Consider the following 23,381-nt stretch of genomic DNA (forward strand, 5'->3'; position numbering starts at 1 on the left):
CTGTAGATGAGTATAGGAGGTGAGTACAGATGTTGTAATATAGGAAACCCTAAAAATTAACCCTGTAAAAAAATGCTATTAAGTAGGCTAAAGTAACAATCTATTCTGTGTTAACTTGACAAATTTTTTGATATGACCGTATGGGAGTTGCTTTTGCAGCTCAAATCCCTAACTGTGCCTGGCTATAATGCAGAGAGAGTTCCAGCAGGATTATCTGAAGTTTGAAATGCTGGAGTTTATCATCTAGCTACAAAAGAAACAAGCAAAAAACATTCATTATATGAAAATGATTGTTTACTAAGACTCCTGCCTTGCCGCACATTGCCAACGGTCCCAAGGGCCGCGGGTGGGCTGCCCCCGCGGCACGGAGGCTGTGGGCACTTCGTGGGACCCCCTGGCTGTCAGAAAGGGGCGAACCCCGTCCCTCCACCCCAAACTTGAGGGGCTGGGGGATCCGCTCGCTGGCCCTGAGGGGTGTCCCCCTTTCCAGCTGTGGCAGGGGCAGTGCCTGACGCGGCCCCTCGGCTCCCCTCAGTGCCGTGCGAGGGCTGCCCAGCCCGGGGGAGGAGGAGGTGGAGGTGGAGGAGAAGGGGGGCACTCAGCCGCCTGCCAGCCCTGTCCCCCACCGACCCCCGCCTCTCCCCACCGTCCCCCCGGGCCCAGCGGGCTTCCACCACCGCCCCTCAGCGGAGGCGGCCGCGGAGGCCGGGCTCCCTCTGGGCGGCGGGAGGTGAACGGCAAGCGGCGGCTTCTCCCTCCCACAGCCCAGCGCCGGGCTCGCCTCCTCCAGCAGCGACAGCGGCGGCGGCAGCAGCAGCGGGTCACCTCTGCGCGGCCGTGCCCTGCCGCGCCGCTACCGAGCCACCCAGGCAGCGGCAGAGGCGGGTCAGCCGGCCGGGAAGCCGGCGGCGTGCAGCGGTGACATTGGGAGGAGGAGACTCGCCCGAAGGCGGCGCCGCGGGGCAGGAGCGCCGGTGCCCGCGGCGGGCGGGAGCCGCGACCCGCCCTCGCTGTGGCGGCGGCGGGGCGGGCGAGTCGGGCTCCCGGTGCCGAGGCGCCGAGCCCTCGGTTTCCTCCCGCTGCCGCCGCGCTGGAGGCTGCGGGCTATAAATAGCGGGCTGCCGGCCGCCGGCCGCCACACGCACGCAGGCAGCGGCGGAAAGTGCCCCGCCGGGCGGCCCCCCCCTGCCGCCCGCCGCCAGCCAGGTAACGCCGCCGGGGGCAGGCCGGGCCGGGCCGGGCTGGGCGCGGGCGGGGCGCGGGCGCTGCTTCCTCCTCTCCCCGCCGGCTTCTGGGGTGCAGGGAGAGCTCCGGAGCCGGGCTCCGTGCCGCCGAAGTCCCTCCCTTTGCAAGTTTCTTAAGGTTACAGCCCGCCAGGCGTGCGGGGAGCCGGCGGAGGGCGAGGGAGCGCTCGTCGGGGGTGGCCGCCGGGCTGGGCGGGGGGCACCGGGGGCTGGGGCAGGGTGCGGAGCCGGGGCTGGCGGCAACTTCCCGGGGAGCGCCGCCGGGGAGCTCCGCGCCTCCTCCTCCTGCTGCTGCGGGCGGCTCTGCCCGCCCGGTGCCGCCGTGCCTGGCCTGGACCGGCAGCCCCGGTCCTCCGGGGAGGCGTTGGGGGGCTCCGAGGGCGTAATTCGGGAGGGTTGTCCGTCGCGGTCGGGGTGCTGGGCGAGGGACAGGCGCCGTAGGAGCCTCTAAGGGGTTAATTTTGATCGAGTGATTGAGCTACAGGGTACCCATCCCCATCTTGCGAATAACAGCATCTACTGAGGTGTGATGGAAACCACAGGGAAGGTATTGCGGGGGAATAAGTTGAGCAGAGTTGGAACTTGAAATGCTGTCGGCCTGAAAAGAAAGGGACCGAGGGGTGGGAAGGAACGGCATGTAATTTCTGAGCTGCGATCGAGCAGGGTGCTTGCTCTTTCCCCCAAAATAATACGCGGATTTTTGAAGCGTGAACGGCAGAGCTTGTGCTTAGCTGTTTGCCAGGTGCCTAAAGCTAACCCAGTGCCTGATTCAAAAATAATAATAAAGAGATGAATAATAACAGCACCAAATCTTTGTGGAGCTATGTTTTTATCTGATGTGAAATTAATTTATCTAATGCTTCCATTCTTTTTCACCAGAGGAATTGTTTACTTGTCCATTAATGATGCGTTAAAATATATATACCAAAATCAGGCCATATGTACGCCTTTTGAATCCAGCTTTGATTCTCAAAAATGAGACTAATTTTCAGTCTTCACTGGTTTACAGGCACCCTCTATCTATATTTAAGAGATGTCTACATAGCAAAAATGGTAAGGGAAAGCGTCTGTATTTCTCAGCCTGCATCAAGGCAGGAGTTTATGTAAAGAATTGGCTATTAATAAAGCCTTATATTCAGATAAGTATTTGACAAGCGTGGTAGCCTTTGAAAGGGCAGTGTTTCATTCGATTTTTATTCTGTGATGTTTTATTTTTTGTTATTAATTCTGAACTAGATTTAAAGAACTGTGGATATCCTAGGTTTTTGTCCTGTGCACGTGTATATTCAGTGGGGTTTGTGCATGTGAGTCCTCATTACTGGAACTATCCAAGCAGCACTGAATGCTGTTTGCTTCCCACGTTCTGATAATTACACGAATATTAAAATACTAGTCACAAGGTTAATATGAGCAGAAATTAGTCCTGTGAGATTTTTACAGCTCTGATGACATTAGTGGGAGCATGGGGCAGTGTTACTACTTTACAGTTCCTGTTCTTGCCCTTTTTTTTCTTCATTTTGTTTCTCTTCATTTTTTTCCTCTGCTTTCTGACAGAGTTTCTACAGTGCTGAAGATTGAGTCTTTTAAAAATCAAGCTTTTCTTTTGCTGGTTATTTTGGTCTTCCTAAGTCTTAGAGTTCCAATTCTCCGTGGGTTCTTCCAACCTTGTTAGTGCTGCCGATCTCTTTTGCCCTGGCCTCTCTGCAGAGCCATATCTGTGAGGCTGCCTTAGTTTTCAGACCAAAGAATTCTGCCTTCCTAGGGGTAAGAGATATTGCTCTGAGTGGTTTGACTGTTGCCTATTGGTTTGACTGTTGCCTCCTGGACATAGGAGGCTGGAAGGTAGTTGGCAGGTGAAATAACTGTTTGAATAGGCCTAGGCCTATATTCCCTAAGGGTTTTGACGAAAAGTAGTGGGATTGATATGTCTGATGAATTATTTAGGTTGTTACAGATACGTATTTTTAGTGTAGGACTTCTGCACAGAAATACGAAAACAATACCTTTTGGACCTGTATAAAAGATAACTCGCAAAGAGAGGCAAGCGGGAAGGTGGGCAATTACTCCCAGCACTGACATCTCTTCACAATTTATGATAACTTGTATTAGTGTTCCTTAACTCTTGGGCAGTTAGATATTTTTCCCTTCAGTAATTTAAATTTTCACAAGCTTTGCAGCACGCCATATGCTCTGTGACTGATGAAAATTTTTGGGAATGACTAGTCTGGTTCAAATAACTACCTATTGATTATTTTTTTGTGTTATGTTAATATTTTGTTGTTACTGGTGATGAATGACAATTGTTATTAATCTCACTTTTGAGGAAGGATACCTTCTTGTAAAATCACCTGGATTGATATAAATCACATTCAGTGAGATCCTCTTCCTTGGCTCTTAAAAAGAACTTGGAATTCAAGACACCAAAATGGAGTGAGGGAGGGAGCAGCGCTGAAGTTTCATCAGGGAGAGCTGGCGGCCCCGGCCTCACCAAGCCCTTGGTTTTGCTTGCTGCTTGTCCAGGCTTTCGAGCCCTCCCCAGCTTCTTGATTTCACTTACAGACCTGTCAGTCTCTCTCCAGTTTTGTCCCAGATTCTATGTCTTGTCCTTCAGGAGCAGTCACAGTTGACTTTGCTGTTCCTGCCCTGAAGGAGTTTTTTTCTTAAGGGATGCCTAATTCTTCCTTAACTTTGCTAGATAAGGATCTGGTCAGTTAGCTTATCAGGCTGTTCTGGAGTTGGTAGTTGATTGGTTACAGAGAACCTAATCCAACCCTGAAAAGGCTGGCTGGATTGCGCAAGGTTTGTATGTGGACTTTAGCTCATAAATGTCTTTGCGGTGATAGAGGACTTTAATTAGAAAGACTTGTTTGCCTTGATACAAAATCCAAGGTGGCAATATGAAAAAGGAGCTGAGGTTTGAATTTTGGTTTCTTGCTGTTTGGAAGCCTATGTTAAATGCTTGCAAGCTGAATGTTAAGAAGAGGAAAAAGTATAAATGAATGATGGAGGATTCTTTATTTTTTTCCCCATAATGTGCAAAGGTACATTCAGATAATTTGTCCAGTTCCATTGCAGATCAATTCAGGGAGGAGTTTTTTTCCCCATTTCTTCTATCATCATAAATTAACCGAAGACAGGTGGAATCTCAAACAGCAAACAAGATTCATACAATGCACTGTGCAATAAAAATTGCTGTTAGGAGACAGGATACAGTGCATTTCTTCCAAGTCTTGTGTACCTTTTTGGCAAGGTATACCAAGATAACATACTGACAAGTGAAGTGGGCATATTGCGCTACACATGGTATGTTTATTAATTTGTTTCAGGAGGGATTGAATAGAACAAATTGTTTTCCCTTACTCTGTAGATTTTTCAAGTTTTCAGTGATAACTTCAGACTTTATCATTCTTACGCCTTTCAGCAATGAGTTTTCAAATGTTAGATGTCAATATCTGCAGAGGTACAGCTTAAAAATGTAGAGCAGTTTCTGCTTCCACGGTGTTTAACATTCAAGTTCTACAGAACTTGCCATCGCCCTGAATCCAGAAGAGATGGGGCAGGGGATGTTTCTTTCATTTACAGTAGTTTCAAGTCTGTAGCTGCAGGGGAGGTTAATATTGATTTCCATAGATAGGGATCCTAATAGGCTTTTTGCCTCAGCCTAACAAACTAAGCCTCTTCCTCTTGTTGGTCCGTGAGTTTGCCTCGCAGGTTCATTTGGATTGTTTTTAGTGTTGAAGAAGGCTCTGTTTAATGAGAATTCAGAGGACAACATAAGCTAAAGGTGCTTACTCAACATAGTATGTCTCAAGCATGGTAAACAGGATGCTGTTTATCAAGTTCGTTTCTTTGACAGGCTGAATTAGTACTCTGTTAGTATGTGCCATAGCATTAGAAATGAAAACTGTGTTTTCTTGGACTTTTTTTCTGCTCATTGTATATCTTTTTTTCCTATGAAATTTTACCCTGTGCTGTGACCTCAGAGAAAACTTGTTCTGAGTATGGTAGTAAAGTCAAACTGCTTTGTCTGACTGGGGAGCAGAATTATTTAACAGTGTTTTTCTCCTGACCTTTTCATATATACAAAACAAAAACACTTTCATTTTTATTGATTTGCTTAATTCTATTAGCTGTACACCTGCCAATGAGAGTTTCTTGCTTGCTGCAAGAATGTGAATTTGGCAAGTAGAGTGAAAAATCTTAATAAGAGGCCTTAAGAAGACCAGCTTTTCTTGTAATTATAAGGGGTAGATGTATAATGGAAAATTAAGAGAGAGAAACTCTTGTGGGAAATAAGCTTTTATTGTATTTTGACAGTTTTTCATGTACCATCAGGTTTTTGTATTGTTTAGTTATTCATTATCTGTGATCTTGGCACATTACAGCAATGCTAGTAGGATGCACTGTACTTAAGGTGCTTATTTCTGTTAAGAAAATGACTCAGAAACATGAAAATGGGTATAAATGTCTATGAGCTAAATGTGACTTGGTATCTTGTGTATTTACTGCTGTGCAAATGGAGCATTAACCAGAGCGCATCAACGCGCTGGTATTGTACAGCATTTCTATTGCAGCAGTAACAGCGCGACTTTGCCTGGGTTTTGTTTGCGTCGTGTATGTGTATACAGTTAAAGGCAAGTAGGAACTGAGTTTTATAGGATAAAATGATTTTCTCTGCTTTAGTGACGTAGTTGGAGTAAGTCTTTTTAATGAGTTGGTCCAGTTTACACCTTGGATGAAAACAGAATTTGTTAAACAGAAGAGGAGCTACTCTATTAGATGTTGAGAATAAGGTTTCCTCTTTTAGTAGTTAAAAAACCAAACCAAAAAAACAAACCTTTCTGATTGATGAGAATTATCATAAATTTTCTAATTAATAATCAGGAAGTTGGAGTGTGTATGAGAAGTGCCCTCCAGCTTTAGCCAAGTGAGCCCCCCGCCAAATGCAGCTAGAGCACGACACCACCTCTGGAACTTGTGTGTTGCTGTCTGTCACGATACCATTCGTGTGGCTTCTGTAGGACGGCTGCGTGATGTAGCCTCGCTGTGTTAGCTGGAAATGGCACTGTTGGCTCGGTGGGGGAAGCTGATCATCAAGCCAACTTCCCTGCAGTCCTGCACAGCAGCCCGTTCCGCAAGAGCAGTGTGATCGACCTCATCAGGCAGTGATCCAGTGATTAAACCTTGGAGTAAAGGTACAGGGAGTAAATGATGAAGCAACACCTGGTTTAAAAAAATACATTGAAATAATCACTCTAAATCTAGACCTGCTATTGAGAAATACTGTTTAATTTCATCTGTAGTTTCTATAAAAGCACAGATGCCAAACCTGTGTTAATTTAGTTTTCATTTGGGGAATCTACATGAAATGTTTTTCCAAATGAATCATATCTGATGATTATTTAGCCACCGAGTTGAAAATATAAGTATATAATTTTACTTTGTTGCATTTCTAGGCTTTTTTTTTTTTTTTTTCTTTTCTGCTGCTGGTGTCAGATATCTTTTTAGGTTTTGGTCCTAGACACGTGTTGTTTAAGCTGGTTATTGTAGTCTTATCCTTCCAGCAATTGATAGTTTCCAAGCAATAAAAACAAAAACGGTGTCTGCTATTTTTATGGAAGTTACTTGGTTTTCAGTACCTCAGGTGCTGACGGTCTGCTGGAAGCTTGGAACATAAGAGGACAGTCTACGCTAGGTGGCAGTGCAAAATACGAAGAAGCTACAAGTCATTTCGATTCTTAAACCCAGCGGAAGCTACCCCTCGCGTGGCTCACTTTGCAGCTCTGCATGTTTTTGCTGCATGTACTCTTGTAAAATATAAAGTCACTTATTTTTCACTATCTAAATTTGTCTTGAGTTTACTTTGTTCAGCTAAGAAAATGTTTATGCAGCTGCCGTAAGCGCACTGGCATATTGTAAATGCAGTCTAGAGTTTAATCTTTGTTAACTTGCTTGTGCGTTATTTATTGCTTAGGCAAATCAGGTGTATAATTTGAAAGTGTCGAGTATTTTAAAACTAGGGCAAAAGCATCAGCTGATGAAACTGTTCAATAGATGAGACTTCATTTTGATATTTGGTATCTCTGTTAGAGCTATTTATCATTTACATAGAAAAACCTAGCAAGGATATATTTTTTTAAATTATTATTTTTTCATAAAACAAATTGAATTGTCCATAGTCTCCAGGGTGAATTACTGATGGCTAATGGCAGGTACTATTACAGTTTATTGCCTATCCTGTACAGGAAGTATCTGCACGTGTGTGAAATTACATATATAAAACCAATCACTGTGATGTCAGTCGTCTTTAAATGGTATGATGTATTTGACTCAAAAAGCCGAAATGTCTCTTAATGTTATTCAAGCATTACAGGGGGTTTTCAGTGAGAATGGGGGTTAGGACTGATGCTTCGGAGCAAAATGCATCCTCTGTTAGTGTACCTTAGAGTGCTTTCCAAGTTTCCTTAAGCAGTGTCTGATAAATTCGGATCAAGGTGGAGAAAAGAATGTTTACAAGAAACTTTTAAGTCCGTTTTTGTACTATCAAGATGTGGTAGCCTAGAGATACGTTTCCCCACTGAAGCATAAAAAGCAAGAGGGATCAGAGGACCCAACCTGTAAAGGTTCTGTGCAACTGTTCAACTTCTTTGTTATATATTTGCAAGTAAAATCAGAAAGCAGTCTGATGTAACACCATCAAAGCTTTACATTTTAATAAATTGGATTTTCTTTCTCTGACAAAAAAGAGAAGCCTAGTCACAATAGTGTCTTTGTAACTGCGTACTGGAAAAAGCAAAGCTGTCCACGTGCTGGGATTATTCAGTATACTCTGGCTGTCAAAATATACATGTAAACATATGTAGCACTTTGCACTAAAATTAATCAGTAATTGATCTGGTGGCAAATTAGCCAGACTGTAAATATAATTCATGAGATGCTGAATATGTTTGAGGAAGTATTATCAGAAGTGGGGATTTAGTGAAATAGTGCCTCATTTTAAGTAGAAGATAGAAAAGTACTATAAAACAGTAACGCTTCCCTTTTCTTGCTTTTCTGCTGCTACTATAATGCTTTTCACAAGAAAACATCAGGTACCACCCGTACCTGTATTATCAGTATTTTGTAGATGATGTGCAGGATTCACCAGCAGAAAAAGCAGATGTTCCAATAACCCCGTGCTTGGAGTCATACTGCATATGTGTATATGGGTCTTTGGGTGACACAGGGAGTAGTGCCCCCAAACTTTTATGTAGTCTTTTTAAAATTCAACTTTAACTTGCATCTTTCATTTGTTGCGGTGAAGGAAACTTTGTGTAATGTCTCCTTGGCAGCTTGGATTCTTAGTTGTTGCTTGAACTCCAAGTGTAAGCGTAGGTACCAAACCTCAGTTCTGATCTGTTTGGCTCAGCAAACAGAATTATTTTTTTCGGTTGGTTTTCATCAACATTCTTAATGGAATGGCAAGCTGTGGCAAACTTGCACAAATGAAAAAGCACGATAAACATCAGGGTATTCAAAATAATAATAATAAAAAAAAGTTGTGGGTGCTTATATTAATGTGAATAGGAGTTTTCCTACAATTTGCAGCTGAAGACTGGTCTAAAGAAGCACGGGAACCTGACAAAAGCATTCTGTGAAGTTATCAACTGACTCACAGGGTGAAAGGAATACAGACGCTGACGCAAGATTAAATGGCAGTCTTTGAAATTTATTTTAAACCTGTATAAAAAGTATTCCAGAAATAAACTGTCTGATGCCGTGTCCAATGCTCTCACCTCCAACCGTGATCATGGGAAACTGAAATCCCTTTGTCCCGTTTGCTATAAAGACTGAGGAGGCTTGATCTGTGCAGGTGTGACGGTCTCAGTCCTGGTTGCTTTTTTCTGGTGTGTGTAATGTAATTTTTAAAAATATATTTTAGCCTGAAGGACTGTCATCAGGATTGCAGGTATATTTATTCTGGGCTAGCACTGGGCTATAGTTTGAGGTCCACCCATTTATTCTCTAAAATGTTGCTCCTGAGAACGAGCCTCATGGCTGTTGAGGTGCTGTAGATGCTACCGCGTGTGTCCTGCCCATTAGCATGCTGTGTGATCAAAAATACATGAGGCTGCCAAAGTACCCCTTTAAGTTTATTCTTCTTGCTAAAGTGATGTTACGAGGGAGGTAGATTTTTTTTTTTTAATGTCCACTTTTTGTCTGTGTGACTGTAGGTACATCTTTCTTCTCTTTTAACACGTGGTCATTGGTGCAAAGTGGAGGAAATACTCATCCTGCAAAGGAGGGGCCAAGTCCCAGATTAATGTAAGCAAGCAGAGGCTCAGGAACTCCGGGGAACAAGTCCCTTCTCTCCTGAGGAGAGGGGAAGAAGGGAAGCCAACCCACCTCAAGTTCTGCACCTGTGCTTCTAGTACAGCCAAACCTTGCACAGGTCAGCTATTTCATTTAAACAGATCTGAGGGTTGTTAAGGAACATGTTACAACTGTTTCCATGTTACTAGGAGAGGATACGTTTATAATAATTATTTAAAATACCTAATTCAGCATGTGCTCATGTTCTTGAGCAGATTGTCCTAGAGTTATCTATGAATATTTATTAAGATTCATATCAACAACAACAAGTAAACACAAAACAGTTGTGCTCTTTTTTCAAAGGAAAAATTATGGTTACTCGTTTCCAGTTCGCTGAAATAACCTTACCAGTCAATTTTGGTACATTACAGTGGAATGACATACTTGAGCATTTTGCCTGAAGCAGTGATCTACTTTTTTCTCCTCTATCTGATCCACTTCATCAAAAAAAAACGTAGTTCGGAAAGTGGGATTTTACTTGAGGTTTGTGGCTACATCTTTTTTGTTAATAATAATAAAAAATGCATAGCTCTGTCCTCATGAACTGTTCCAGTTCAGGGGAAAAGCAAAAACAACAACACAAACATATGTGACTTTGGACTATTTTATTTAAAGTACTCTTTTATTTAAAATACTGGTGACGATCTAGCCCACGCCTGTGGGAATTTGTGTTCTTGTCAGATACCTTTTCAGTTCTGAAAAACATCAGCTTTGAGGGTCTATTTTTGTGTTCTGAAAGACCAATGTCTCCCACTATAGTTTGAAGGTTAAGGCAGAAATATTTTATTGAAGTCCAATTATGAAGTGCAAGAATACTGAAAATATAGCAGAAGATGTATTTTTAGGCAATTTTAAAAGACAATACCAGCCAGTCAGTTATGACTCCAGTTTTTCATCTCTGTATTTGGAGCAGCATTTCAGCTTTACATCCGGATGATTTGTTGGTTCTGCTGTGGGAAATAACTCAAAAGAGCCTTTGTTGTACAGTCAGCAATGTCACACATCTCTCACCTCCCCGAAGTGATGGGAGCTGGTTTTGACCCCGTTTGCGGTGCTGTAAGTTCACTGAAGCTTGTGGAAGCACTCTGAGATCTTGGCATTTGGTTTTATTTTCCAAAACAGTTTTCAGTTTCTTAGGTTAGTTTAAAAAATTACTAATAATGTCACCCCTCTGGTGTTGATTCTGGGAATGCACAGAAGGGACAGGATAGTCAGAGGGAGACAGCAGTGCTGGTACCTTGGAAGCAAGCATGGGATCCCATCTTGAAAACCCTCTTTGGGCTGAGGCTCAGACTCGTGTGTAGGTCAAACGTACTGACACCTCGACAGGAGAGGTAAGATGACTCTCTGTGGGAATGACAGCGAGGAACTGGAGGAGAGCTTGTGTCTGCAGAGCAGGCAACCTCTGGGGAGCCGTAAAAAGGTTGTTTAGTCCCTGTGTGTGTTGAGAGAACTTCAGTGCGTCCCAGGGGATGACGAGCTTGCTGCCTCCACATGTTTGCTTGTGAGACCGATTCCCTTGGTGAGGAGGGAACGCGACAGGGTGCGTTTGGGTCATGGAGGGTCTCTGGTGTCTTTAGTTTGGATTTGTGAAGATCTGGCAAAAACCATTTTTGATTCTCTTTTACTGTTTACGTTAGTGACAACAATGTTCCCTATTCTTTGTGTTTTGCATTGTTCGTACAACGTGAAACACGGAAATCAGGCTTTCTTATCTGTCGGCTTCTTTTGCCTGCCCAGGGAGGTGTCCTGGCTTTGCAAGGTCTCTAATGCCTCCTTCCTGGACACCTAATGGGAAGCTTTCAGATCAGGACTTTGAAATTATTCTGCAGTGGTAGTCCTGGTGGTTATCCGGGAGATGAAAAGATTCAGGTTAGTTCTAATTTGTTCATAATAACTCGTTTGTTTCAAGTCTGAAGGAAGATGCAATGTAAGTTGTATTTAGAACTACTGTCGGTCAAGTGGACCTTGGACTAATTTGAAATCTATTCCTGTGTACTGTTCAGCTCTCAGATGTTATTTATTTTTTTAATGAAAGGTGCACATGGTTATTTTTGGAATTTAATAAGAACTATTCAGTGTGTCTGTGTTCATTAGTGAAGAAAGCTGTGGTATGTCACAGACTTTGAGTTAACTTGTTCTCTTAATACAGTCAGTGATACTGTTTTTTGCTGTTTTTTCACACGTGCTGATCTTTCAGCTTGTTCTATTTCTGTTCAAGTAATGTTGTCTCCATTCTATCCCAGTGAAGGATACTCATAGCTTTCAGACCTAGTTGTCATCATGCCCAAGCTGCTTACAGGACCAGACAGTGTAGGCAAGGACCTGGAGTTGAGGTGGGAGTTGAGTGCAACTTGCCCTGCTCTTCGTGGTAGGATTGTCTGCATCTGACAGTTGATAGAATCAAACCAGTAAATTAAAATTCAGATCTTGTAGTATCTATAGGTGGGAAGTGTCTGTATATAAATGTAGGTCATAGACTGCAGTGGACCAGGTAAATACAGTATAAATAAATTTAAACTATATACTTGAAATTAAGACTGCTGTAATCCATTGACCTAAATATGATCATACGTGAGGGGGATAGAAAGTGCAAGTACCTGACAGAGATAGACAGACAGATAATACTTTGTTTGCTATGCCACACAAAAAAGAAATGCCTTAAAAGAATTACCAGGCAAGGAGGAGATAATTAAACCATCAAACACAGGGAATTTCACGGCCATTGTGGGTAAACAACTCTGGCTGCTCCAGGCAAGGGACCAACTTAATTAAAAAAAAAAAAAAAAGAAAGAAAAAAAATCTAATTTAGTCAACCCTTTTCTCAATGAAATATGTTGGAAAACCATTAGTCTTTCTACAGAGATTAACACTGCCTACGAGTGCAACATAGTTTAGAAAGGGAATGTTCTGGACGTTCTTTGGCATTACTTTAAAAATGTATAAACAGTATGTTACTCAAAAGTTATTTTTTATCTTAACTAGCTGGTGCTTTGTTCCTTTTTTCATCATAAAATATTTAACTTACTTGTCCTTTTCTAAATAAGGAGAAAGTGGAGACCCGTAGCAAGGACTGCGTTCTCTTTTTGATTCTGGAGATAGCAGTGTTGTTTACTGGAAGATAAATAACTTATGATGTGTCTACTAGTACTTACTAGGTAGTCCGCAGGTGAAAAACTACCTTTTCTGTCAGTTGCTCTTGATGATATATAGCTAATTAAAGTTTGTTTTTTTTCTCAGTTCTACCAGTATGTCTAACAGAATACATTTTTCTTGAAGAAAAAAGCCTTATCTCATTTATGGATAATGATAGATGTAATGAAATAGGGACTGTTAGAAAATATGTTTAGCTATTTAAAAATGAAGGGGGGGAAAAACCCTCAAAACTCTTTTGTATTAATTGATTTATCTAGTTACAGCAGCCAGTGGAGTGTGTGTTTGTTTATATACTGCTCCTGTGGTTTTAAATGCAGGAAAGGAGAGCAGGGAGGAGAGGCAGGGGGGGGTTTTGAAGCTCTGTATGCAGAGTGTAGTCTCAGTAGGTATGATTCCAGGTCCAGGGCTGTTTAACACTGAAAATATTCAAAGAAATTCACAGATTATTAAAAACCTGTTTTTTGGGGGGCTGGCCTCTGGATAATGTCTGAGTGAGCTGGAGCAGTACATCATCTCGTGCAAACGGTTCGCACTGGGTTATCCAATTCATGATGGTGTGGATGCTGCCTTGGCTGCAAGCCTTGCCCTGTCAGTTATTGCGCTGCCACTCGAGCGTATTCATTAGCCCATGAGAAGCCTGTGCAGATGGCAATGCCTGGATTGTCCATGGAAACCCTCAGTTGCTTGAGTGAAGATGAGTGTTGGTGCAAGTTTGTGAGGCTGGGCTGGAACTAGGGCTGCTAAATCTAAAACTTTAAAATCACCATTAACCTAAAATCAAAATGCATCGATGTAATACTTTAAGCCTTCATTCTGAAATATTTCTACTTGTGCTTGGCTTCCTAATTTGTTACTGAATGTATGATGTGATATTTGCAAATAGTAGCGTTACTTTAAAAAATTACTGTTACTGGTATATTTAGATGCATTAGTCACTGACTTTTACTATAGTTGGGAAGAAGTTAGAGCTGAGCTGTCCAGGCTCATATGGAGTGCTCATGTATAAATGAATGTATTTAAAGGGCACCAAGGGAGAAAACGCAGGCATGCCAGGGATACCGGTGAAACCAAAAGGAAGAAATCAACGTTCTCATGAGAAACGCGTACTGCTTACAATAAATTAACAGTATGTAATGACTTTTCCTGTTTTGTCTAGTTGTACTACGGCCTTGTGCCTCTGACATGATATTGTAAATGCTTTGAATTGGACTGTGTGCAGGTGTTTATCTTTGAGCTCAGTGGGGCAGTGATTTTTGATAATAGTGGCTAGGTTCAGCTTCCATTTCATGTTATTACAAGGAAGTTATTTAATCCATTTTTTATTTTTGCAAGTAATTTTACAATATTACTTTCAGTTGGGAATTTAGCACTTAAAATGTGAATATTCTTAATGTTAAGAGTAATATTAAGGACCATTAATATTTAATTCAGTGTTATAAGAAATAGCATATGATCATTTTTGCAAATGAGGTAGGTAAGAAATCTCTCATAATGCCATAATTTTGGTGCTTATTGATTGCTCCCTGCTTAATGAGTAGAGCATGATGTCTTCCTTTTTATGTGTCTGCCAGAAGTTAGATTACATTGGAACTAAATAAACACTAAATCACAGTGAATTCAGATTGAGACCCATATTTGTTGATTTTTAAATTACCTTAATCCTGAGAAAATTGAAAGTTCTCATCTGTGTCAGTGCTACAGTGAGCTCTGGACTGGCACGGTTCTTAATTCTGCACTAGTGTGTCCCTGGCACTTGATATTTTACAGCTCTGTTCATCATTTGTAGAAGTAGGACATCGGGTGACAGTCATCTTGTTCGATGTATGTTCCTAAGAACCTCACGCTGCAGAGCAGTTTGCTGGTCAACCAACTGGTGACCAAACTAGAACAGAAGGTTCAGATCAGACCAGGAAATTGACCCTGATTAAGGTCTTCAGTTTTAAATCTTAATCCATATTAAGAACAGAACAGATTGGTGGTTTTCAGACCAAGTCTTGCTGTTATTGTTTAAATATCTGTGTTTAAAAAAGATTTCTGGCAAGGTTTCTTGTTCCCTTACTGAGGTGCAGGGGCTCTCCTATTTGTGCTCTTAGCTTCTTACCAGTCCATTTTGCTATTCTTTAGCTTAGTCGAGACACAGCATCACTAAGAATTGTTTAATGATGTGGTTAAAACTATGCATTACCATATCGTGAAATCATATGTTCAGCTGTGCTAACCTGCATTTCTTCTTTCTTCTTTGTTTCTTTAAAAGTGGTGTTTTTTGTCTGAATGTTGTTCTTCACACTAATGCAGTGTTGTTCTTCACACTAAATACAGGAAGGTTAATTACTTTCCTTTCAACACAGAAATACAGAGTTTCTGGCTGGAAAACATTTAGTGGAATAAGTAAAACCTTGCTTTAGATACAGCCTTTTAGAGAGTTTCTATCTTCATATGGAAGAAAATGCCATGTTCACCTGGGAAAGTTTTGTGAATAGCATGGATAGAGTCATTGTTCTAGAGAAATCTTGTATCGGGAATGGTGGAAATCTGGCCTCATGGAAAGGAAGATTAGATAGTGCTTTAATGACAGCCAGAGATAATTGAATTTACAGGTAAGTATGAAGGATCAGGATGAGAGTTGTTACTAAGGATGGCAAGAGTGGGCGCTAACAGCTTGGAAAGCTGGAGGTTAAGTGATAGTCCCTTTGCTCCTTTTGTTGTCTTCTTTTTCTTCCTCAGTTTTTGAGCCTGTTTTTCTGACAAACCTTATTCATTCAGTCCTGAGAAAAGGAAACTGAAAATTTTGAAGTGTAGTTGTGTATGCTATTTGAGGAAATGGTATGAAAAGTAACAAAGTTTATCTAAACAGTCTTATCATATGTCTTTGTCTCCTGTTTTGAAGGTGGTGATGATTAAAAAATAAAAAAAATTGATAGCAGAAATCTTTGGGCAGTTTGAGAAACTCTGAGACCAGAAAAATTAGAAATGACAGGAATGCTGGGAGAACAATCGAAAAGATGACATTTCTGTATTTCTCCTAGTCTCTTTGGTTTTCCTTGTAACACTTAAGTTCAGCTTACTTCAGGGCATGGCAGATAGCTGCTATCTTTTTTTTTTTTTTTTATTTCCGTTTAAAAACATGAAGTCCAGACGTGCATGACCAAGCAAAAAAAAACCCTCAACTGTATCTCTAAAGTAGTCTTTGTTTTCACATTACATTCACATGTGACATTCAAATAAATGTAAAATAAAACATTATAAAAATAAGTTTTCAAATAGAATTTTTTATTTGGATAGTCCACGAATAAGTTGCCTCATGACTATCAAAACCCTTTTGCAAGCCATAATCAAAATGCTAGTTAGAAGAAAAAAAATCCAGTTGCCTGGAAGAGAACAGGAAGTGATTGTAATTTCTCAATCCACCGCAGGAATAAGTAAAATTAATTATGTAACCTTAATCTATGAAACTAAGAGTGATCCCTTATCCTGCTGGAACAGGATGATTGATGAGAAGGCACTTGGACAGTAGGAATGTTTATCGGTATATTATATGCTAGATGGAAAGAGTGCTTTGTTCTTTCAACAGATGAGAATTGGATCATCAACAGGCCATCAGAAGTCTTGGAAATGTATGCTGTAGACAGGCAAGAAATAAAAGGCTAATGGATAAAAGTAGAAGTGGAGTGCTTTCAGATTTTTCTTCCTTTATAGGCTTATAGAGCAACAAATCCAATGTCAGACTTTTTTTTTTTTTTAAATTATTCTTCTTAAATGCAGGTTGGTTGCCCTGTATCCACCTAGTGGATCCAGTAATCCAGTGTCATGAAAAGGTGCTAAAAAGTTCCTCGTTTGTACGGTTAATATTCTTTTATTTCTTCTTACCAGGGAGACAAAAAGTAAGACAAAGGAGCAAGCAAAGCCTTCCCAGGTAGTATTGGGTTCCCTCATATGGACGAAGAGTGGTAAGAGTATTCTGTAATCACCTGATACAAGGCAGTACAGAGTACAGCACTGGGCTGGAGTCTGCGTGCTCCTGCCAGCAGCCACTGGTGCTCTTCCCTTCCTGCTCTTTAATTTCCAGCAAAGGAAGGGGGCAGAATTGGTTCTGTGGAACTCAGTCCCCTGCTGACAGAAAAAGACGCAAATTATAGTTTTCTGGGCCAGCAGGCTAGGGACCAAAACTTACTGTTGTATTTTTTAACTACTTTTTACTGTGATTTTTTCGTTGTTTAGTTTTAGTATGCAAATTACCAGTCAAGTCTATTAATTGTTTTATCAGCATCCATGGAAATGAAATTAAATGGGAGAAAATGCAGCTGTCAGTTGGAGCTGTGTTCAGATAATGACTGTAAAATCTGACCTCAAGCAAGGACTCTTTCTATTTCCTTTCCTATGGGTAATAGATTTGATGGAAGCATTTTAGTATGGTAACATTTCAGAATTTTGACATCTATTTAAATAGATGTGGACTACATGCTTGGATCTGTACTTAGCCTTTCACTTAACCTGAAGACTTATAAATGCAAACAAAACAAATGAACAAAGCGTTTGGTGAAGTCATCTTGAATGATGCCTGTCATGTGGGAAAACAGTAAACTGACTGCCATAACTGTGGCAAACATCATCAGACCTAGGGGAGACAACCTCAGCTAAGGCCAGGTATGTTGTAGTATAACATGATTACTGTAAATACATATTAGTTGGCAAGCTATCATTTCAGTGTTTTTGCATTTTGAATGTACTGGTTTAGATGAATTAGGCAGCAATGAATACTGCTGATGTGTCTTTGAATGTCTGAAATGTCCTAGAACAGTTTTCCCCCATCTCTGTTGTATGGCAGCTGATGACACAGCTGTCTTGGTGTGACAAGTCAGTCTGGCACTGCTGAAGCCAGAGCAGGGCTATCGAGGAACCTGAGAGATGTTTTGTCCTCAGGGCTCTTTTTCTGTTAACTAAATAGATCTGAAGTACAGTGCTGGATTTGGGGAACGTGGAGGATGGGGCTGTTATATTTCTCTGGGCTCAGTTGGGATTGTTCAAATTTATATTTGTTTTGTGCTGCTGCCTCACAGTCTCTGTGCTGCCCGGATTAGTCAAGCTGTAAGGTACTTTGGGTAAATTGCTTCTGTTGTGCTCAGACCGGCTTCCAGCACCCCTCTCCCTGGTGTAAAGGGGGATGTAGGACCATTTTCTTGTTGAGAAGAGGGTTTGGTTTACTACTCTCCAAGTTATAGCTTCTTTAAAGTAGCCCTTATACTGTCAAGTTTTCATCCTTTATTTTGAGCTGTAGATATGCAGAAGCCTTTTCTTTCTTGCATGGTGATGACTCCATGAAAGCTCTTAGGCTGCTTGCATTGTGTATATGTATTTTTGATCTCCTTACTGCTGAGAATACGTAATACACAATTCAATGTACTCCCCAGAGTTTGTGTCAGCACTGAAAGAATACTTAACTCACAATTTGAGTTTTAATTATTTCTTAAAACGTAAGTGAAATGGTAGCTCACCTCAGCATAAGGTGCTCTACTGAGAATGTGAATTTAATTAAGAAATTTTCTCGAAGTTAACTTCAGTTTTTCTGTAAACGGAAGCTTTTAATAAAATTTCTGACTGATTCTCCATAGTGGTTTTTATGTTCTCTATCAACAATACTTAGATGTAAGTTTTAATCTGGGGGAAAAAAATCGGTGAATTGATCAGTAGTTGCTTTTTGCTCCTTTGTCCATTCAGCTCAGTTTGATTTGTGCTGGTAGAAGCAGTAGAATGGACGGAGCAGGGAAATAAATTGCTGGTTCTGCATGTCTCCTGACCAAAGTGTTTGTTCGTTAGTTATTCCATTCTTCTTTTCCTTCCAGTCAGGGCAGTCTGTGCAGAAATGAATCTCTTCAAAGTGAGCGAATATACCATTTATAGTGTCATTTTCATCCAGGAAATGGAAAATTACTTCTGGGGAAGGCACTAGCATTCAGACTCATTTCTAATGTCTTTGCAACTCTAAGAAAATAAATGCGCCAAGCTTTCAAACCTGTAATCGCTGTCCAAGAACTCAGTGATTGTTCTCAGGCCCAGCGTGTAGAATCAGAAATTTGTCCATTTGAAAAGAAGTCCTGTGAGTAAGCAGAGGTCTCTTGTTTAAAAATTGATTAAGTATATAATCGACCTTTCTAATTATATCAAATGTTTGCTCCACAAATATGCTATGAATTGGCTGATTAAATCCTATTTCAGTCTTCGCTTTCAGGAGCTCCCCCTGCCTCTTCCCAGTTAACCAAAATGTGTACAGTGGAAATCTGTGGTGTAAGAGAAGCAGACCTGGACTGAAGTTGTACAGCCATTGATTAGTCGAGTTATCAGTCACTGAAAAGCAAAGCATTTGCAAGATCAGTAGTACCCATCTGTCTGTCTGCCAGGGCTTCTTTTATCTACCAAGGTGATGAGAAATAATAGAGAAATGGGAAATGCAGAGCCACCTTGTAAAGACTTCTGCTGAGGAATGGAAAGCACAACAGGATGGCAGCAGGCTGTAGTTAGCCACGTCTAGTCTGTAATCAGACTCGGTGGGGCAGATTAGGTGTTCTCATAGAGGGAACATGACTGGAGAAGATTGGTAGGAAAAAACAACACAGATACCGATGTGACTGGGCTTAGAAAATCAGTATTCCAATTGGACAGAGGAATGTGTTTTGTTCTTGAATGCTTTGATTAAATTTTAGGCTAAGAAGTAAAACAAAACTGTCCTCTAGACATGGCACTGATTCCTTTCAGATTTTAGGCAATGGCTTATTTGCATACATTTATCTACTTGATTATGTGTTTTCGATTTGCTTAATGGTGGTGATCAGCTATGCTATTACAAGAATTAATCCCATCAGGAGTGGTCTTTCAAGTATGGAGAACCATAACCTTCAGGGATTATGATTCATCCGTGTTTAAAAAAAACATTCAGGCATTAAACCCAAGTTTTATTACTGAACATCCTGAGATCCCTGCCCCCTGGCTTAGTACAGGGGGATATGAAACAGCAGTAGAGAGCAGGCAATGAGCTCTGCTGTGTCGTGCGAAAGTGACTGGAGAAGTTACTGCCTGGGTTTGTAGGGTTGTTGGTGTAGGGCAGCAGAGGCAAATGATGATCTGGCTCTTCAGCTGCTGCTGGTCTCAGCCAGGTGTTCTAGTTTGTGTCGGTAACAGGGCTCATTTGTGTCGAATTGCAGATATTGAGGATCAGCATATCTTGATTTCTGCCCCCAGCTTGCTGTGGGGGTGCTGCAGTCTGTAAGCAGGGAGGAGGTTTAGTTAGGGGTGCTGATGCTGTTCCCTGTTAGAGTGGCAGGACAGAACGAGCATGTGTTCTGTGCTTAGCAGAAAATAAGTTATAGGGAAGAGGGAAAGAGGAGAAGAAGTGATCAACTCAGCACGGGTTTCTTCAAGTCAGTGTTGTGGCATACTGAATTCAGGTAAGGTAGTTGGGAGTAGTTGCTTTGCCTTTAAAAGTAATTCTTGTCTATTATGTAGTAAGTTGCGCTACTGTTTGCCTTGTTTTTGTGCTCAGGCTGGTCCTGACTCATGGAAGGGAAGCTTTGAGAGGTATCCAAAAGCCATTTGGCCTTATGGAGTGGCCATGATTAGAATATAGGTTCTATGTCATGTAGCAGCCTAAAGAGGACTATAGCAAATGTGTTGTCAGTATCAGTGAGGTTTCCTGTAGAGTGAGAAATCTGATTTAGTTTAAGGTAACTATAAAAAGACTGTTAATAGTGTGAATGTTCATTTTTCATCAGTACAAATCCTGTGAAAATAACTGTAGGTGTCCATTACCGCTGCTTGTTAGATTTGTTTGGTACATGCTTCTGGTTACACAATGCCTGGTAGCTTTGTGTTTTCCCTGTGCCTTTTTTTTTTCTCATTTTTTTCCTTCTTTCTTACTTCCCCACAAATCAAGAAGTCCCACAATATACAAGTTTTGCCCTTTTCTACATCTACAGAGCTCTGGGAAGGAGAGCATTGTTTGGAGGTCCTCACTTGAATCAGATTTTCTGAAATGAAGGGTTTTTCAAGCCTTTTAAGGCATGTTTCATGAACTTATGACCATTGTTGTCTTAGCTGTAACTTATTTTAAGTAGAGGAGACCACAACCTCGTTAGTCAACATCACTATATTAATGTCATCTATAGAAGAGTGAAAACGTTTTGGCTCAGAGTTCTGGCATTGTAGCAGTAAGTGAAAAATATTATTTGTGATTATGGCAAAGGAAAATAAGTATGCGTTGGGGCACTCACATTTATTTGCCCTTTGTGTTGTAACCAGGTGAGGGTAATGTGAAGAGTGCCATAGCTATTTTTGCTGTGCTGCTCTTATGTAGTGCCTTATAGCTTCTTGTTCTGGTTTTGCCTTTTAGTACTGTCTAGAGAAGTAAAGACATGCAAACAGTAGTAGCTCACCACCACTTGCTTTAAGATGACCTGGCTTCCGTTGTTGTTTGAAGACCCTTTTAGTACTGTTGAGGCATACCTGTTTAAGGGAAGAATTCTACTGTGGGAGGTCAGAGTCACTGCTTTCAGCAGTTCACCTAACTGGGTGTTGGTTCAGCATCTACTGGTTACTGTTGGGAATTGCCAGTGGTTTTTTTCCAGACTGTTAAAGGGCATCATCAACTAGCCTTAAAGGGAATAGGGAGCTATGTATCTGCAATCCAGACCATGATAGTTGTCCTCTGTTTACTATATTCCCTTTTAAGTCATGTAGTAGAGTAAGTAATTAAGAAGTTATGTCAGTCTTTTCTGTTGATTTACACTTCTTCTTGAAGATAGCACAAGTCTGGAAACAGCATAGTTGCAGCAGCAGAGAAAACATGTGTGGTTTTTATTTTAGGGGAGTTGTCAAATTGTATATCTATTTGATTGGGGTTTATTTAAAATGAAACAAAAAAGAATCCAAAAGAAAACCCAATGGTCTCTGGCTTTTCCAGGTTTCCTTCTAATCTTATTCTTCCCCAGTTTGTCAAAAGTTTGCAGGCTTTCTCCTAAATATGCAAAATACCTAACAGTGTACTACAAGATGAATTATTCTGTATTTCTAGTAACTTAAGATACATTAATGAATTAACTTGGACGTAATGCTGTGCTCACTTCCTACTTTAACAAGAACTCTTTCTGTGAAGTAGTTTGTTACCCTTCTAGTAATATTTATTTATGGCTTATGTTTTTTCCACTTTGAAGTGTATCGTATTGTTGAAACCATTAAAACTGCTTTGTATTGTCAAAGATCTAGTAATAGCATACAAGCTTTGTTACTTACTGATAATTCTTTTCTGTTTTGATTGAGTTTTATAGCTTGCATACTAGCACTGAATAACAAAAGCCTGTGTTTCTTTCCAAATAAAATTTCACTTAATATGGTGCAGTGATAAATAGCTTTTTTTTTTTTTTTTTTTTTTGGAGTGTGTGTTCTTGGGTCACAGACAGCAGTGGTAATATTTATTTCTGACATATTGGAGTCCAATTGATGCAAGACTCAATGTTGGTTTTTACATCTCGTAGAATGCTAGGATGTTAAGACTCCTTGTAGTCACATAGGAATATGTTGGTTTAGCTTGGTCCTTTAGAGGTTTTGTGATGAGTACATATGTAATTGGACATCTGCTGCAAAGGAAATCTGGAGTTGTCTGTTCCTTGCTTTCTGATTCTCAAAACGTAGGACGTATGGATTTGTACATATTGGATTTGCAAAAGTAACCCCTCCATTCTTTGTTAATTTTTCCTAGGAGGTCTTTGGTAGTATGATGACAGCACTGAGCTAATATCTCTTCTTACCTATTCTTTTATTTTGGACTAGCTTGTCTTTTTCTTCTCCTTTTTAACAGCAGGAGTTGATGCCTTAGCATTTCCTCTCCTTTGCTGAGGATATACCAATCTCTTATTCTCTGTAGGCTGTGGTAGAAAATGCCATAATACATATTTAAAAAACTGTTGAAGTCATTAGGAAATGGAACACTTTACATGTAATCCTCATTAGCTTCTACACATTTACATTTCAGACTTAATCTCCTTGCGCAAGGACCATTTGTACTTGAGTAGTTTGGTCGGTGTTTTTAAAAATATATACAATTGATAAAAAGCAGGTTTGTAGGTTCCTGTTGTGTCTGAAAAAATACAGACGCAATCAGGCATACTGAGAGATACCTGCTGTCTAATCCCTAGCTAAATCCAGAAGGATTTTTTCAGTCATTCATCTAGTACTACCCAAAAGTCCTATCAGTGAGTTGGTCTTTTAATCCCAGGTGGATTAATTTATATATCACGTGTTTATATATCCTGCTAATCGTTCATATGATCAATACTACTTCAGGTTTTCAGTAGAACTTTCTTTAACCCTTTGAATCTGTGTATGGAAGTTCTGTGCTGACTGTCACTTAACATGTCCTATACCTGCATCAGTGAACTAAATTTGAGTACATAACAAATATGGATAGCGAATTGGTAGCAGCTTGACCACAATGTCTGGGTGGAACTTTAGCCAAGTTCCATCACTTTTTGATTTTTGTGAAATACAGGGTACTGACTTGGTCTGCAACGTAATCCCAAAATTGCAGCTAGATTTAAAAAAAAAAGTAGTTAATTGAATATTGAATAAAAAGGAATCAGTGAA

General features: G+C 40.8%; 1 protein-coding gene across 15 annotated transcripts in view; it reads left to right on the forward strand.

Moving 5' to 3' along the window:
- The first annotated feature begins 968 nt into the window (after window positions 1-968).
- INPP4B (inositol polyphosphate-4-phosphatase type II B) overlaps window positions 969-23,381 on the forward strand; it is a 293,558-nt gene continuing 271,145 nt past the window's right edge. For 3 of the 15 annotated variants that reach the window (XM_050710625.1, XM_050710627.1, XM_050710633.1), the window contains exon 1: window positions 1,010-1,206. The gene's annotated coding sequence lies outside the window, so the exon portion shown is untranslated. Of the gene's footprint in view, window positions 1,207-1,294; window positions 1,363-23,381 lie in introns of those variants that run through there. The other 12 variants (XM_050710636.1, XM_050710637.1, XM_050710628.1 and 9 more) reach the window with 10 other exon arrangements.

Source organism: Cygnus atratus, chromosome 4 (assembly GCF_013377495.2).
Source record: "Cygnus atratus isolate AKBS03 ecotype Queensland, Australia chromosome 4, CAtr_DNAZoo_HiC_assembly, whole genome shotgun sequence".
NCBI lineage: Eukaryota > Metazoa > Chordata > Aves > Anseriformes > Anatidae > Cygnus > Cygnus atratus.